We start from the raw sequence: 17,577 nt of genomic DNA on the forward strand, positions 1-17,577 counted from the left end.
TGCTGGCAAGAAATGATTTCTACTTGCACCACTGCTGATGATCTTCCTAAATGCACAGCTTTTACATAGTCATGTGCTCCAATGATCTGATGGCTTTGCACCTTTTATTTTCCAGCATTATTTAAATGCTAACATTGCTGCTAAACTTGCTTTTCCTAGGTTTTTGAGTGACAACCCTATTAACAACCAGATAATCAATCTCCTTGCCTTAGTAGCTGTTAGATGACTTTGAAAGCTTTTACAACATAAAGCAAATGGAAAGTAAATGGAGAGAAATGCAATTTGCTCAAAAAAGAATTAGTTATTTGATCTAACCTTTCAAAAATTGGCACTTTTGATAGCACAGGTGTATATGATTAGATTATGAAGCATGTTAACTTGGACACAGACTATTGAGGGGAGGGATGACTAAGCTAAATCTCAGAAGACTTAGCTTTCAGTCTAGATAAGAATATAGGAGTCTATTTCAGTCTATCCCTCTTTCTTGGTTCAAGAAAACAGATTGGAAAATATGCAAGAATGTGGCTTGTGTATGTGTGTGAGAGCATGTGAGCTGGATTACCAGTTTTCCTAGTTTGAGTTGAGTGTGAAATAAAACAAGAGAAGTTCTTCTCAGAATATTTTGATACTTTTGCTCCCTCTCCTGATTGGAAACAGTAAGAGAAGCAAAGTAAAGGCTCCTAGGTGCTATCAATCAGTCAATCAGCAAGTAAGCAAGCAAAGTTTTAAAGGGAGAGAAAAGTTCAGTCTCCACATCCATTCAGTCCCTGACCTCGCTATTGAAACTGCCAACTACAGTGACAATTAAAATGTTGGTTTAGGAGAAGAGGATGCTGGTCCTCCGGAATGAGACCTTTAATATATCTCAAAACAAGCCCATTGACCAACCATCAAACAATAATGGCCACCAACTTGAGATGACTTAGAACAGACAGCCTAGAGGTGAAAGTCAGCCTTTGTAACACCAAGACTAGACTATTGCAATGTGATTGATATGGAGCTACACACAGAGATGGTTCAGAAAGTGAAGCTAGTGCAGAATGAAGCTAATAACTTATTGAGTGGAGTATCACATCAAGATCACAGACCACCAGTACTTCATAGACTGTACTAGCTGGTTGTTAGTTTCCAGGTGGAATCCAAAGCATCAGTTTTAACCATTAATGCTATATGTGGTTTAGAACCACGCAGCCTGAGAGACTGCTTCTTTCCCTGTGTGGCAATGATACAGCTGGGCTAGGCGAGGGGCTCTGGGATAGTTTCTCTTTGTCCCTCAGTGTCCCCTCGTGACGGGTGCAATATTTGCTGGGACCAGGCATCAGTTTCCGCACAATACTCTTTGGCCTATTCCAGCCACACAGGTGAGCTTGGCTTTCCAGCCAAGCCTACTTTAAAACACTCAACCCCCTTTGGGGTAACAGAGTCACTTAGTTCAAAGCCAAACAAACAAACATACAAAACAAAACAGTCCAGCGAGGCCCAGCCTTCAGCCCTCACAGGCAGGCTCCTAGCTATAACAGGTTGCCTTCCCACTTAGAGACTGGATCCTTGTCTCTTCTCTAATCAGTCATCCAGGCCAGGCCAGGCCTACCCTCTTTGCAAAGGCTCTAGCAAGCCATAGTCCTCCTATAATCCCTGGTCTGGGCCATAGGTGCTGGAACTAGGGGTGCTCCCTGACTTGAAATGGTTTCCATTATATAAAGGGTTTACGGTTTGGTTCAATGGCTCTCAGTCAGCACCCCCACTATACAAATTGTTCCAGGACCCCTGGTCTGAGCCAAGCTCCTTGCCCCACAGAGGAACTGCCTATCTGCTCTCCTTTTCCAACAGCCCTCAACTTCTGGGCTTTCCTCATCTTAAATCTAACACTCAGAACAGGTACATTAAAGTGGAGTTAACTGACCTCAAGGCTGCTCTTTAACCATTTCCTATCTGGTGTGGGGTCTACCCCCTCACAGGCTCAAGATGTAATCACCTTGATTTAAGTGATGGGTGGCTGCTGGCAGGACTTTTTCCTATATGGGTGCTTCATCTCTGTAATTTGCTCTAGTTCTTGGTCCACCAGAGCCCAGCTCTGCTAAGCGTCCAGGCCCCTGCAAAAACTCATATTCTCCGCCCTGGAAGTATGAGGAAGGGGGGTGGTTTGAAGAGTACATGTTGGACAAGGCTTGTTAGGTTTTTGAGGAGGTGGGCAAGCCTGCATAATGTGTGCATTCAACTCGATTATATTGTAGATATTGTTACATTATTTTGATATTGTTTCAAGATCATAAAATGCCTAGAAGAATGAATAAGCCCGTATTTGAAACTGAAAAACAAATAAACATACATAACCCTATATCAAATTCCCTATCCATCCCTCTTGCAGCCAACATCATGGTATCTGGGCATTTGTGTCCAGAGCCAAAGACACTATGGAGTCTATTTTTTTCTATTTTACAATGTTTAAGTAAATTTATGCTTCCTTTTAAGAATGAGGAAGACTTTCACAGCATTGAATCTCACACTGTTTATCAATGTAATGGAAGCATGTGTCTCTTTCCTGAGTCGTATGATGAGTTAAAGTCTACCACAAATGAAAGCTGATTGGCTGGACAAACCACACAGTACAAGATTTTTGACTTAAATTAGGTGTATCATGCTGCAGGCAATACAAACGATATAATGAATGGAACGCACCTTCATTGAAAGGGGAATGGAGCAGATAACTTAGAAGGTCGTTTCCCATCTCTGCTTCATATGATCTCTCTGAAATCACAGGAAATATTTTTATCATCTTTGTTAATGGTCTGGAAGTTGGAGCAAAAAGCACATTAATTCAATTTGCGGATGGCATTAAACTGGAAGTTGTTGCAAATATCAGTGAGGACAGAGAAATTCTGCAAAGTTACCAACAGCAGTTAGAAATATGGGTAGGAAATGACTCAATGAAATTCATGCTGGAAAAATGCAAATTAATGTAGTACACCTGGGTAAAAATAACCCAACGCACAGAGGAAGAAATCTGGAAAGCAGTAATCCTAAAGGAGACCAGGGTTGACAGTGGGGAGCAAAAAAGGCCGATGTGATTTTGGCCTGCAAAGGCACCACCGGCACAGAGTGGAGGGTGATAGTTCCTTTGTGTATGACTTCTTTGAGACTGTACCAGGACTATTGCATTCATTATGGAGCATACCACTACCAGAAAGGCATAGACAAACCAGAGGCAGCTCCGAGATGAACAATGTTTTCAGTTCACAGTGTTAACATGAAGGAAACAAGATTAGATTTTTCTGGGCTATCGTTTGCTAAAATTCCATCCTTGTTGTATAGTAGAATTTAACATATTACACAATAACATTATAATTATATGTAACACTGACAGACCCTGGTCATCGGCAGGCGGGATCAAACCTGGGACCTGTGGAGCTTAGTGCATGAGCCCCTACTGCATGAGCTAAAAGCCATATGCCTGTTAAGCCGATTTATTAATCTTTCTCTCTAAGTGGTCTCAGTGCCACTACATGGGACAGAACACCTCACCAGGAGGTGTGTGGGTTACATATACAAGAATGAATAGGGTAATATTGCACCTGATTAAATCTTCTAGTTAATAGGAGATATTTCTGTATAGAAAATGAAAAATTCCAACTGAACGGGCCTGTGACAGTTAGTTCTCATTTAAATACACATTTTACTATTGTAAGTTACTAAGATTGTGATCCTGCCAGGAGCTCTGTATGGGCAGAGCCTTGCACCCACACTGAGACCCATTATAGTATCAGGCCTAATTAATTAATGTCCTGTATTTATTAGTATAATATATCAAATTGTTTTTCCACCTACCTTTAATGACCCCTCCCCCCATCCATCCAATGACATCTACTCTAATGCATCATCATCATTTGTTTGGTACGCCTTGAAAATGTGAGATTGGATCCCGAAGAGCTGTAATTTTGATTAATAATGATAATGATCATTCAGCCAGCTAATTTGCTCCTTCCCTCTCATTTCTTTTTGTTTTTCATTTTCCTTCCATTATATAGCTAACCAAGTATTTATATGGACAATAGGATTAGGCAGGAGGCTGCCTCATTAGTACTTGCCACGGTAGCTTTACTTGAAGTCAGTAAGAAAAAGCCAGGATTGCAGGCTTTGTCAGCCACTGTCCAACAATCAATACTTTTACATGGAGGCAATGAAAATTCATCTCTGGTGGATCTCCACGAACTAGAGTTATGCCAGAAATGAATTTGACCCATTTTGCAACTTCTGCAGTTCCTTTATCTTACATCCTTACTAGAAAGGGGATAGCTCAGTGGTTTGAGCATTGGCCTGCTAAACCCAGGGTTGTGAATTCAATCCTTGAGGGGGCCACTTTGGGATCTGGGGCAAAAAATCAGTACTTGGTAGGGGGCTGGACTCGATGACCTTTCAAGGTCCCTTCCAGCTCTGTGAGATAGGTATATCTCCATATATTATCAGCCTGAGTTAAAGTGGCACCCAAGTGCTAGTACATCTTCTAGCTAGCTCCAATGAACTTGAGTGAGACAGTTTGTGTTGTTGGCAGAATGCAGGTTAGGGACAACGTTAGAGTTTGAGTTAAATCTGCAGTGAAGAGTTAGTCTCTACTAGCTTCCTGCCTGTACTGCTGAGGTGAGATTCAGGTACCCCCATAAATTACAAATGGTAGAAAGTCTGAGATCAGGGGGAGTATAAAGAAGGGAAATATTTGTATTTCAGGTAAAGGATTTGGAGAATACTGAAGAATCAAAGTCCTAATGATCCAAATTAATTATGAGGCTATCCAAATGGTCTGTCTGACCCTTGATTTGACATCAACATCTTCTTAAAATGTAGTTTAAAAGCTCTGTGCTCCTTTAGTCTTCTAGAGATCACATATGCAACAATGTCATGTTATGGTATCCCTGGAAAGGGGCAGGACACTCAAGTCAATGCAAAAGTCTGTATAGATTTCAGAAGCAAGAGGTCATGGGTTTCTTGGCTCCTCCCCTGCCCCCAGTTGCTCCATCCACCCAATAATAATACCTGCCTTCCCTGATACACATGAATGGAATCATGAACCTCAAAGTTTCTCCACATTGTTTTAGAAATAGACAGCTGGATTCTTCTAATCCTTTTCAGTGCAATAAACACAGATCTGATCACACACTCTTTCAATGAGAAAAAGGAATGAAACAAAATCAGGTATTTTATCTGGCATATTGTACCGCTACAGCCTCTGTCTTTAAAAGCTTTGAAAACCCTCTTCATCAGGGTATAGAATACAGTATGTCACAGTTCTTAAGAAAACAATTACCGAACATTTGACACGTGTTTGTAATCCTGATTCACTAGGTTAGCAATGCCTCATTCTGTTGTTTCCCCTGTCTATTCACTCTACAGCTAAATACCCTCATTATATAGGGTGATCCCAGAGCAGATGAAATGTACATCCAGGACCTCTCCACAGTCTCATCAAATCTCCAGCTAAGGTTCAAGATCACACCATAGCAATACAATCAAGCAGAAAAGAGAAAGCATTAGTGAAATACAATATCATGCAGATAAGCTGAAGAGATAAAAACATGCTGAAATGCTCCAGTACTCATCACAAAGTTTTATTTGAAGTTAAGGTTGAGTTTGCTCCTCTGCAATGTTCCTCTTTCTAAAATTTTATTCAGGAAAATAGATGTTTAGTGCTTTTGTATTTTAAAAGTCCTTTACTCACATAATGAATCCTTCTGGGCACAATTCCTAGAACAGTTAAACACAGCTACCATCAGGTTTTATATTAAAGAGAAAGTGGGGAAATCATTTAAATATTACTGTCAAACATGACATTTACCCATATTGTTGATTTTACACTCTCTACAGTCTGACAACAGCAAAATTAATATTTGTGGTAGCAATTGACATACTACTTGGATCTCAGGAAGTTAGGTTGTTTGCTGAGAAATTATATGTGCAGTAGTTGTACAAATACAGAAGCAATGGGTTAGACACTCAGTTGATGTAAATCAGCGGAGTTACATTGAAGTCAATGCTGATTTCCACTAGCTAAACATCTGGCTGTATTGCTCCAATTGTCACCTGAGATGCATGTGTGTGGAATTCCCATTTAAGTCTGAGGGGATGACTGGGCCAAATCTGGTTTGTTTGCCACAATTTTAACAAGTTTAACACAATAATGCATAAGATAAATGATGATTATTTTATTGAGAATGGCTAGCAACCTCCCTTCATTAAGTGAGGCAATGATAATGCTATCATTAATTGCATGGCTGCAACCACAGGTGTCATAAGCAATCAAGATGCATATGAGTCAGAACCACAAGTGGTGGACCTCTGGGTATGTATAAAACCAGATATAGCCTTATTACATACAACCTGTGAATCACAGGCCATTGGGAGACTATGGTTGCTATAATCAAGAATCCTGAATAAACCAACAGAGCCTATCTATATCCTCTCTGCAAAGAACCTGATTTCACCAATGATCAAAACTTGCAAAAAAAGGATGACCTATTACAAAGGTTTGCCCCCAAAAAAAAAAAAATCTACTGTGACATCACAAGTGAATGGGATGTGGATGAAGCTTGAGAGATTATCTTATTTTTACTAAGTCTGAGTCTTAATGCCAGAAACATTTAATATTTTATGTTAAAATTATGGGCCAAAATAATTAAATGTTACATATTTTATCAACACTGACATTTATAGGCACCAAAATCCTAATGGTTTAAAATAGTGCAGACATGAAGAACAAGTGGATAAATTAATACAGAGTTGTTAATATTGCACTATTAAAAATATTGACCAACAACTTCAGGCTTTAGTCGAAAGAATTTCTGACATTTTTAGCCTGTAAATGAAAAGTGTGTGTATACATGTGTGTGCGCATGCACACATGTGGGAGAAAGAAATCTGTACTGATGACAGGAACATAGCAATTGCCAGAACTGATCAGACCAAAGGTCCATCTTCTCCAGTATATTGTCTCCAACACTTGCCAGCACCAGATGCTGCATGGCAAGATTTTAAAAATGTATTTCATTTTAACTCAGCATTGGTAATTAGAAATGTGCACTTCTCCACTGCAATCCAGGACTAATTCATTCAATGTTGAGAAATCAATTGGGAGTTGAGAAAGCAGGAAAGCATGTATTCCTTTTCCAGTCTAGGAATAAAAATAATGTGGGAGAAGATGAGATCTACTATTTCTAAACTCTTGATGGACATGGGAACAGATTTTCAAAGGTATTTAGGCACCTAAAGATGAAGATAGGTGTCTCGTGACTATAGCAACCAGAAACAATCCACTAACTACAGTTAATGCTTCCTTTGTTTAATGATTCAATTAGTTTTAAATGCAAAGCATGTTTTGATTAACATCCTTTTCCCCCCCCACATACCCTGGAATTTAAGGTAGTTTTATGTAACTAATCAACAATTTTAAAAGGCTGCTTTTGTGCATTTTTAATGAATTCCAATTTTCATCCAAAAACTTTATCAAATCATGACTAAATTATCTTCATCTAGTAAACAGGAAATGTGTCATTCACCATTTTCTAACGTAATACTGTAGCAATTAAGGATCTGAATAAATATGCTAAGCCATATAATTGCTTAAATAAACATCTATAGATATAGCATATTCTGGTTAGCAAAAAGAAGTACAAAATTTAGTTTAAAGGCTGTATTTAGTTGCAAGCTGACACATTTTAATGGTTATACCAACCACTGAGAATTAAACTTGCTTTAGGAAAATAGCTAAAGTACAAACCAAGATTAAAATCAATTATCTAAATCAAGGTTTCCTGCTTACTGATTTATATCATGATTAAAATTGGTGATTTAAATCAAACCACTGTGACTGAACATATACGCCTTCTCCCTTGAAGCTATTTTGAAAGAAACATCAGCTTAAAAATTACAGTGGATTATCAACAAAATAAAATATGAATAGCTAATAACAATAGATCACAATCACAAAGTATCACCACATTTTCTCTGACAATTATTTAAACTAATGTCGTTTCAATTTTTAAAGGCAACTGGGCAGCTTCATCTTTGACATTTTTATACCTACTGCAGGTTCAGAATCTATTCTGTCCACCAGCACTGAGGTTACAGGAAGTTTCTGATGCAAGTTCCAATAAATAATCACAAATAATGTTCGGATAAAGAAGTTGTGATTTGCTCTCTATGAGCTGCCAGGGGGATTTACAAAGACACAAAGTGCAGTTAGGTGCCCAGCTCTCACTGAAAGTCAGTGGGGCCTGGTCTACACTAGGCTTTTATGTCGAATTTAGCGCCGTTACATCGAATTAACCCTGCACCCGTCCACACCACGAAGCTATTTAGTTCGACATAGAGCTCTCTTAAATTCGACTTCTGTACTCCTCCAAAACGAGAGGAGTAGCGCTAAATTCGAAATGGCCATATCGAATTAGGCTAGGTGTGGATGGAAATCGACGGTAATAGCTCCGGGAGCTATCCCACAGTGCACCACTCTGTTGACGCTCTGGACAGCAGTCCGAGCTCGGATGCTCTGATCAGCCACACAGGAAAAGCCCCGGGAAAATTTGAATTCCTTTTCCTGTCTGAGCAGTTTGAATCTCATTCCCTGTTTGGACAGCGTGGCGAGCTCAGCAGCACTGGCAACGATGCAGAGCTCTCCAGCAGAGATGGCCGTGCAATCTAATAGAAGGAGGGCCCCAGCATGGACTGATCGGGAAGTCTTGGATCTCATCGCTGTGTGGGGCGATGAGTCCGTGCTTTCAGAGCTGCGCTCCAAAAGACGGAATGCAAAGATCTACGAGAAGATCTCTAAAGCCATGGCAGAGAGAGGATACAGCCGGGATGCAACGCAGTGCCGCGTGAAAATCAAGGAGCTGAGACAAGGCTACCAAAAAACCAAAGAGGCAAACGGACGCTCCGGATCCCATCCCCACACATCCCGTTTCTACGAGGCACTGCATTCCATCCTAGGTGCGGCCGCCACCACTACCCCACCACTGACCGTGGACTCTGAGGATGGGATATTGTCCGCGGCAGGTTCCTCGTCGGACATGTTAGCGGACGGGGAAGATGAAGAAGGAGATGAGGAGGACGAGGCAGTCGACAGCGCTGGCACCGCTGATTTCCCCGACAGCCAGGAGCTCTTCATCACCCTTACCGAGATCCCCTACCAACCGTCCCCATCCCTTACCCCGGAGACAGAATCAGGGGAAGGATCAAGCAGTGAGTGCTTTAAATATCTAAACATTTATTTTTACAAGAACTGGAATATTTATAATATTAACAATGGCTGTTTATTAAAGTGCTTAAACATGTAAACAATTATCTGCAAAAAAACTGGAATATTTACAATAGTAACAAAGGGTTTTTCATGATTTGTCTGCCTTAGGCTCTTCACAATTTAGTCCCAAGTATTTAAAATTTTTTTTACAATGTCCGGTAAGTCATGATTATGCTGCCCAAGACGCTCCACTCTTTAGTCCCAGTGCACCTACACGAAAATCCGGTCAATATGGCCGGGGATGGAGGCGAAATCCTCATAGGAGAACTCCTCGTAGGTCTCATGAAGGTACATTTCCAGCCTGTTCATCAGGTTCCTGGGTAGGGCGATCTTAGTGGGCCCTCCGTGGTAGGACACGTTACCGCGCCACGACACCATCAGATACTCTGGTATCATCGCCCTGCAGAGCATAGCGGCAAACGGCCCTGGTTTCTGAAGGCTTTCTCGAAACATCCTTTCCCTCTGGGACTCCGAGATCCTCAGCAGGGTGATGTCGCTCATTACGCCCTGCTTTGAATTAGGGAGGGGAATGTTAGTATTGGGACTGCTTTACAGCCACGCGGTGGAGGGAGAGGGGCAGCATACAGGGATCTTTCCCTGGAACAGCCGCGAGGGGGTGGGACAGGGGCATAGTTCATGCTGTCCTGATTGCTGGCAGCAGAGACTGGCATTGCTTTCAATGTGAAAGGAGGCCAGTGCTACTAGTACAGTTTTAAGCAGCCAGAAGTCTACGGCTTACCATGATTGCACGCTACAGAAGTTCAGGTGTCCTGCCACGCTTCTCAGATAACTGCAAGACCACTGCAGGACCCCAGGCACTGAAGGCGATGGCCGAAAATTCGACCTTGTCCTGAGTGCGCATGTGAGAGGTGCAGTGCATGGTCTTGTTCACAGAGAAAGACTAGGTTCTTTGTACACAACTTCATTTATCTGTCTCAGGAATTCACTCCATTTTTCCCATTCACACAGACACATCTGCGACTGTCTCCCAACCCAGCCTGTCAGCACACTCCCAGAGGCTAGCGCAGATTAGAAGGAGGAAGAAGAAGACGCGGGAGGACATGTTCTCAGAACTAATGAGCTGTTCCCGAGCCCAGGCAGCCCAGCAGACACAGTGGAGGGAGAACTTGTCCCAAATGCACCGAGCAGTCATGGAACGGGAGGAGAGGTGGCGTCAGGAGGACCAGCAGGCTACTGAAAAGCTGCTTGGACTTCTGAGGGAGCAAACGGACACGCTCCGGCGCCTTGTGGATGTTCTGCAAGACCGGAGGCAGGAGGACAGAGCCCCGCTGCAGTCTATCTCTAACCGCCCTCCCCCGCCACCAAGTCCCACACCCCCCTCACCCAAAGTACAAAGAAGGAGGGGCGGCAAGGGCCGTTAAAACTTTCAGTCAACCCCTGCAGACTGCTCTAGCACTATAAGGCTCTCATTCCCCAAAATTTTAAAAGTCCTTTCCTACACACCTCACAGAAGCCCCCGTGCAAGTTTCAACCCCCACGTTTCATGTCTGGTTCATAATAAAATATTCGTTTCTGTTAATTACTGTTTCCATGATTTTATTTTGGAGGAGAGTCTGTCTGAACGAGGGGAAGGGGCATGGTAATTGGACAGGACAGTCACCTTTACCAGGGTACAGAGGCGGGGTCAGGTCCAGGATCAGGACACATACCCAGTGCAGTGACTAGTGACCCTGTTCAATCTGGGAGGTGGTTTTCATGTTCTGTGGGGGGGGGGGGGTTGCTCTGTGACTTTGTGGCGGGGGAGGGCAGTTACAGATCTAATGCATCACAGAGCCCCGCAGCAGGGGAGCTGTAACCCTCCTCCCCCTGCCAGACAGTCACATAGCCGACACATACACGCTGTCCCGCCCAGGAGGGCTGGCAGGCTCTGTTGAAACAACCAGTCCACCACTGCGGAACCCGTCATTCCTGGAGTTTAGAAGCATCATTTGCATCACAACAGTAAACCCGCACCCCGCCACAGTCTGCGTCCCAGGTTTAAAACATTCCCGCGAAAACAGTAATAAAGACAACGGTGTTCATTAACAAAACAGAACAGATTTTATTTTTTGGGAAGGGGGTGAAGGGGGTATGTAACTGGAGAGGATAGTCAACGGTAACTGGGTAAAGAAACGGTGGCAAGTTCAGGTTCTGAGTCCACAAACTTAAAATTCACTGGTGACCCTGCTCAGTCTGGAAACTGTCTTTCAAAGCCTCCCGGATGCACAGTGCGTCCCGCTGGGCTCTTCTAATCTCCCGGCTGTCTGGCTGGGAGTAATCAGCAGCCAGGCGATTTGCCTCAACCTCCCACCCCACCATAAAGGTCTCCCCCTTGCTCTCACAGAGATTGTGGAGCACACAGCAAGCTGCAATAACAATGGGGATATTGGTTTCACTGAGATCACAGCGAGTCAGTAAGCTTCTCCATCTCCCCTTGAGACGGCCAAAAGCACACTCCACCACCATTCTGCACTTGCTGAGCCGGTAGTTGAACAGTTCTTTTTCTGTGTCCAGGGCGCCAGTATAGGGCTTCATGAGCCAGGGCATTAGCGGGTATGCTGGGTCCCCGAGGATCACTGTAGGCATCTCCACATCCCCAAGAGTTATTTTGTGGTCCGGGAAGTAAATACCTTCCTGCAGCCTTCTAAACAGACCAGAGTTCCTGAACACGCGAGCGTCATGAACCTTGCCCGGCCATCCAACGTTGATGTTAGTAAAACGTCCCTTATGGTCCACCAGTGCTTGCAGCACCATTGAAAAGTAGCCCTTTCGGTTGATGTACTGGCTGGCCTGGTGGTCCGGTCCCAGGATAGGGATGTGAGTCCCATCTATAGCCCCACCGCAGTTTGGGAATCCCATCGCGGCGAAGCCATCTATGATGGCCTGCGCGTTTCCCAGGGTCACTACCTTTGACAGCAGTACCTTCACGATTGCCTTGGCTACTTGCATGACAACAACCCCCACGGTAGACTTGCCCACGCCAAACTGGTTCGCGACTGACCGGTAGCTGTCCGGCGTTGCAAGCTTCCAGAGGGCTATGGCCACTCGCTTCTGGACAGTCAGGGCTGCTCGCATCCGGGTGTCCTTGCGCTTCAGGGCAGGGGACAGCAACTCACAAAGTTCGAGGAAAGTCCCCTTCCGCATGCGAAAGTTTCGCAGCCACTGGGATTCATCCCAGACCTGAAGCACTATGCGGTCCCACCAGTCCGTGCTTGTTTCACGGGCCCAGAATCGCCGTTCCACAGTATCCACAAGACCCATTGCCACCGTGATGTCCTCGGCACTGGGTGTCGTGGTTTCAGACAGGCGTGTGCTACTCTCGGAGTTCAGGTCCTGACCCCGGTGCCGTAGCCTCCTCGCCTGATTTCTCTCTATCTGCCTCAGTGAAAGGTCGATGATGAGCTGCGATGCGTTGACAACGGCCACAACTGCAGCGATGGTCACAGCGGGATCCATGCTCACAGTGCTGTGGCGTCCGCGCTGTCACTGACCAGAAAAGTGCGCGAACTGATTTCCCGCCGGCGCTTTCAGGGAGGGAGGGCGGGAGTGACGGTTGGATGACGACAGTTACCCAAAAGCACCCTCGACACATTTCTTTACCCAGAAGGCAATGGCGGCTCGACCCAGAATTCCAATGGGCAGCGGGGACTGCGGGAACTGTGGGATAGCTGCCCACAGTGCACCGCTTCCAATGTCGACGCTTGCCCCGTTAGTGTGGACTGACAAAGTCGAATTACTGTCCTTAGTGTGGACACACACGTTCGACTTTGTAATATCGATTCCACATATTCGATTTAACTAAAATCGAACTACTCTCGTAGTGTAGACATACCCTGGAAGTTGCTCACCTACCTCCCATGTATACCTTTGAAAATCTCCCTCTGAAACCAACAAGCCACTGAACCTCTGCTTTCCAGAATATACTGTACATAATCCCTGCAGGCAACTTTAATGAAACTGAAGTGTGCAAGCACTGCTGGAATGCTTGACAGATGAAGTGGTAATAATGAACCACCCCCCTTTGCTGTGGCAAGATACACAGCCTGCCTTGTCTGCTGGAAGAAAGAATGGAAATAAGACTTTGCCACTGTAATGCTCTGGATAATTATACTTGTCAAGAAGGTTCATACTGTTTCAATGCTACTTGCAACTGAACTTGTATTTCTAGTTATTATCCTGATTTTTCTGGTGCCTCCAATATCAACTCTTTTAAACCACATCAGCCCGGAATGACTCCAGGACTGAGTCCAGATGTGACTTTTTCATTGTTATTGTGGAAAAAATTAGCCTGATTTTTCAAAACCACTATTATGTACGTGTGTGTGTGTGTAATTGCATGACCACAATGGAACCTATTCTGTGATTGTACTAATGATTGTGCACACCCAGATGGGCAGTGATCTCTGTACTTTTATGCAGCAGTGTGCACATAAAGTAAGTACACAGTTGTACACTCACAACTAAAAACCAGGCTGAAACTGGTTTTAATGTTGCAATCTCCCCATTTTTGGAGAGAAAAAAAGTTTCAAAATGTTATTGATTGGGGTTTAGATGGCATGATGGGATGTACAGTGGAAGGAGAGAGATACGGGCAAGTGAATTTTATAAGCTGCCTATTCATCCCTACTTGGAAAAGATGGATGCAAGAAAAAAGGGTGATTATTCATTGCCAATGGAACACCTCAGCTATTCAGACTGGACATCAAATGCAGATGAATGATTGTCTTGTACAGAACTCCAAGCGAGTTAGCAAAAGCTTGGTCAAAAGTGGCTTAGGGGAAATAAACTCTTCATCAAGGAACACCTGCTTTTTTTAACCACTGAAAATGAGTTGGCGTGCACTTTGCCCTGGAAGACGACTTTACTGGGGAGGGTTGGTGGGAAGGTAGAAATCAGAGTTTTGAACATATTGGGGAACATATTTTGTAGCAAGACCTGGATAATGATTAAGTAACTTCATGACTTAATTTTGGAACTTTTGGGCCAGATCCTCACTTGGTATAAAGTGGCTCAGCCCTGTTGCCTTCAATGGAACTGGACCTATTTACCCCAGCTGAGGATGTCGCTACTCCCTGCCATCCTCCTGTTTTCCAAAAATACTAGCTCCCTGATGCTGCTGGGTCATCCATGACTGGAACCAGGCTAGGGGTATTTCATTCTCAATACATCTCCATGCCACTTGCCTGCTCGTGCTGATCTTTTAAAAAGCCTTTAAAAGATACAGGCACAATGCACAAAAGCAGATGCCCTATTCCATTATATTATATAATATAAAATATATTCCATCATATTTTCTTACACTATTCCACCTATGGAGGGATACATCTTTATTTCTTTTGGTGATTGCTTCGAGTAGCAGAATGCTTGGTTTTGTACTTCACAAAGAAGGTCTATTTTAGCCAGCTATGTCTCAAGCTCGTCATTTGTGGCACAGCTTATTCTCACTAGGTGTCAATCAAACTCTTGAATCCCAGTTAATACAATGCCCTGAGCAAATCTACTGGAGCTACTCAAAAAATGTTGAAAATAACAAGTTTTCATGCCAGGAAAAAGTTTGAAGATGAGCGAAAACTGCATCTCTCACGAATTCAATTGCTAAGTGCCATTAGTCATGATAAACAGTTCTTCAGTCCTTTTATCTCTGGGTTCACACCTGAAATGCAGTCATAAAACTCCCTAAGCTAACATGATCCCACTTTGCTGACTTGAGCTTCATTAGGATCAGAACTAAACTATGCCAGCAAATACAAAGAAACATTTGATGCAGTATGCAGAGCTTATTGTTGAGAAATTCAACCCACATTGAGGAATTGGTGTGCACTCATATTCACAAAGAGGAAATGCAAAACAAAGCCATCTGAGCTATACAAAAGCATCTGCCACTGTAAAAGAAATTACTTTAAAGTATCCTAGGCACTACAGCCGGGGCCGGCTCCAGGCACCAGCTTACCAAGCAGGTGCTTGGGGCGGCCACTTCGGAGAGGGGCGGCACGTCCAGCTGTTCGGCGGACGGTCCCTCACTCCTGCTCGGAGCGAAGGACCTCCCGCCGAATTGCCGCCGCAGATCGCGATCGCGGCTTTTTTTTGTTTGTTTGTTTGTTTGGCTGCTTGGGGCGGCCAAAACCCTGGAGCCGGCCCTGACTACAGCAACTCCTAACTTCCATGGCCTCTCTTCAGTAACCATCATCCAGTGCATACTGTCTTGTCATATCTTCATTCTGTTCATGACTGTGTCCTGGGCCCATTGTAACCACTTATTATTCCTTTGTTGTTGTTGTTAAGGGAGAATCTGAAGTGATGTCCACTATTTATTTTAGTCTCTATATTTGTAGTTTTAAAATATTCAAAAATAAATTTAAAAGGGATAAGTATCTTTAGAAAAGTCTGATCTTGCTGGCTGGATCCTTTGGGTCAGATCTTCATCTTGGGTAGATCAAGCCCAGTGGAGCTATGCTGATGTGGCTCTTTGTCTTTAGCAGGTCATAAAGAAACAAGTTCCCATCCCACAGCAGCAGCGCTCCTCTACTCGGATAAAATGATCCTTTTACATTGTCATTAGTGACATGATAAATGTGTTGATGAAGGGCAGGGGGTGAGAAGAGACTTACTATGTGTCATCATCACGATCCCTAGAATGTGCTTTCAACTCTGAATTTAGTACTGTGTCATAGTAACATGAACAACTGACATTCTGGATCAGTGCCAAAGTAGCTACCTAAAAACACTAAACAGTGGCCCAATGAAGATGATGTCATAACTTAATGCTTTTTACTTTTTTTTGTTTGAAATGGCTGAAAGAATAACCTAGATAGAACAGAATCAAATCACTGATCACCAGGGTTAAGGTTCACCCCAAAGTCCCCCTGCCCTGGTCACAGAGATTAAATAATCAGTGGTGGGATGCTGTTCTATGTTTGCCTGCATGCCCAGCCTAAATACGAATTATAGTTGGCAATAATATTAATTTACATTTACAGATAATTTACTTCCTTCTCTAGGGCAATGCCAGGCCTAATCTGTGTATTAAAAAAAAAAAAAAATCAATCCCAATCTACTAATGGCTTATAAACATAACAGGTAAAATAGATTGCTATTGGAAAATGGGCGTACCGATTTCTTATTAATGAAACTGACTTATAAGATACATCTCTGTCATATACACACTTGTGCAAACATGTAACTGTTACTGTCTGTGTTTATTCTTGGAAAGCCATCACTTTATATACCCAGTAGCCTGCAGGGTTGTGCTGTAGCATCTGCTGGCTCAGTATATTTGATCAAATTTTAGTGCAATACATGTCAAGTGAAGAGAGCACCTTGGGGTGTTCAGAGGCACACTAAAAATGACTTTTACCTTCTTGTTGCTGTGGGTTATGAACTATAGCATCCTCAGACTGTTAGAACAAAATCTCATGCCATGCTAACATGTTTACCCAATACATGCTGGGATTTTTTCCCCTTCTTGCAGCAAATATGAGAGATCTTAAAACTGTTAGTTTATTTATGGAAAAACAATGGGTTGATCGAGCAGATGTACAATGGCATTTCATATGTTCTCACCCTCGGGCATCTGAAGGGCTGGTCATGCTGAGTGCCAAAAGCAATAGCTAGTTTAGGAGAGTTCTGACGACATTCTCCCCTGGGAACATTTTTAGGAATGAAACAAAAATCGTGAATTGTTTCCTACTTTGAAACATTTTTTTTAATGTTCAAAAAGCAGTCTGTTTACTTTTGTTTGATTTATATTATATTTTAAAAGCTTTTCAATTGAAAATGCAACAGACTACATTGCCTTAAGAGCAAAACAATATGTAACTATATCCTGTAATTCTGTCACCACAATCTGACCAGCTGTGAGGCGAAAAGGGAATAAACCCTTTCCTTTTGATTCTGCTGGTTTTAAAGTTCCTGATTACAAAGAGCAGTGCTCACAAGCACCCCACACAATCTGGCTGAGTGCTGATATTAGCTGTTTTGGTCACAATGTCTGATGCAGCTGCACAGGCATCATTAGACTGGGGAAGAAATGTGATGGTACTTTACTACAGCTCCTATACAAATCACACCATCTAGTCCTACAACCTCATGGATAATTTTTCTGTATATTCCATTTATGAGAAGGCTGATTTAATTCAGGACCGACTGCTAATAAAACGGAGAGGCAGATTTTCCTAGAAGCAGGGGGGCATTTAAATTCAAGAAGAGGGAACGTCATTTTTATTGTTTCAACAAAGAGGGCTTCATATTGAAGGTTCCTACACTGAACAAACTTTATATGAAGTATTTGTTACCGC

This window comes from Emys orbicularis, chromosome 2 (assembly GCF_028017835.1).
Source record: "Emys orbicularis isolate rEmyOrb1 chromosome 2, rEmyOrb1.hap1, whole genome shotgun sequence".
NCBI classification, from domain to species: Eukaryota; Metazoa; Chordata; order Testudines; family Emydidae; genus Emys; species Emys orbicularis.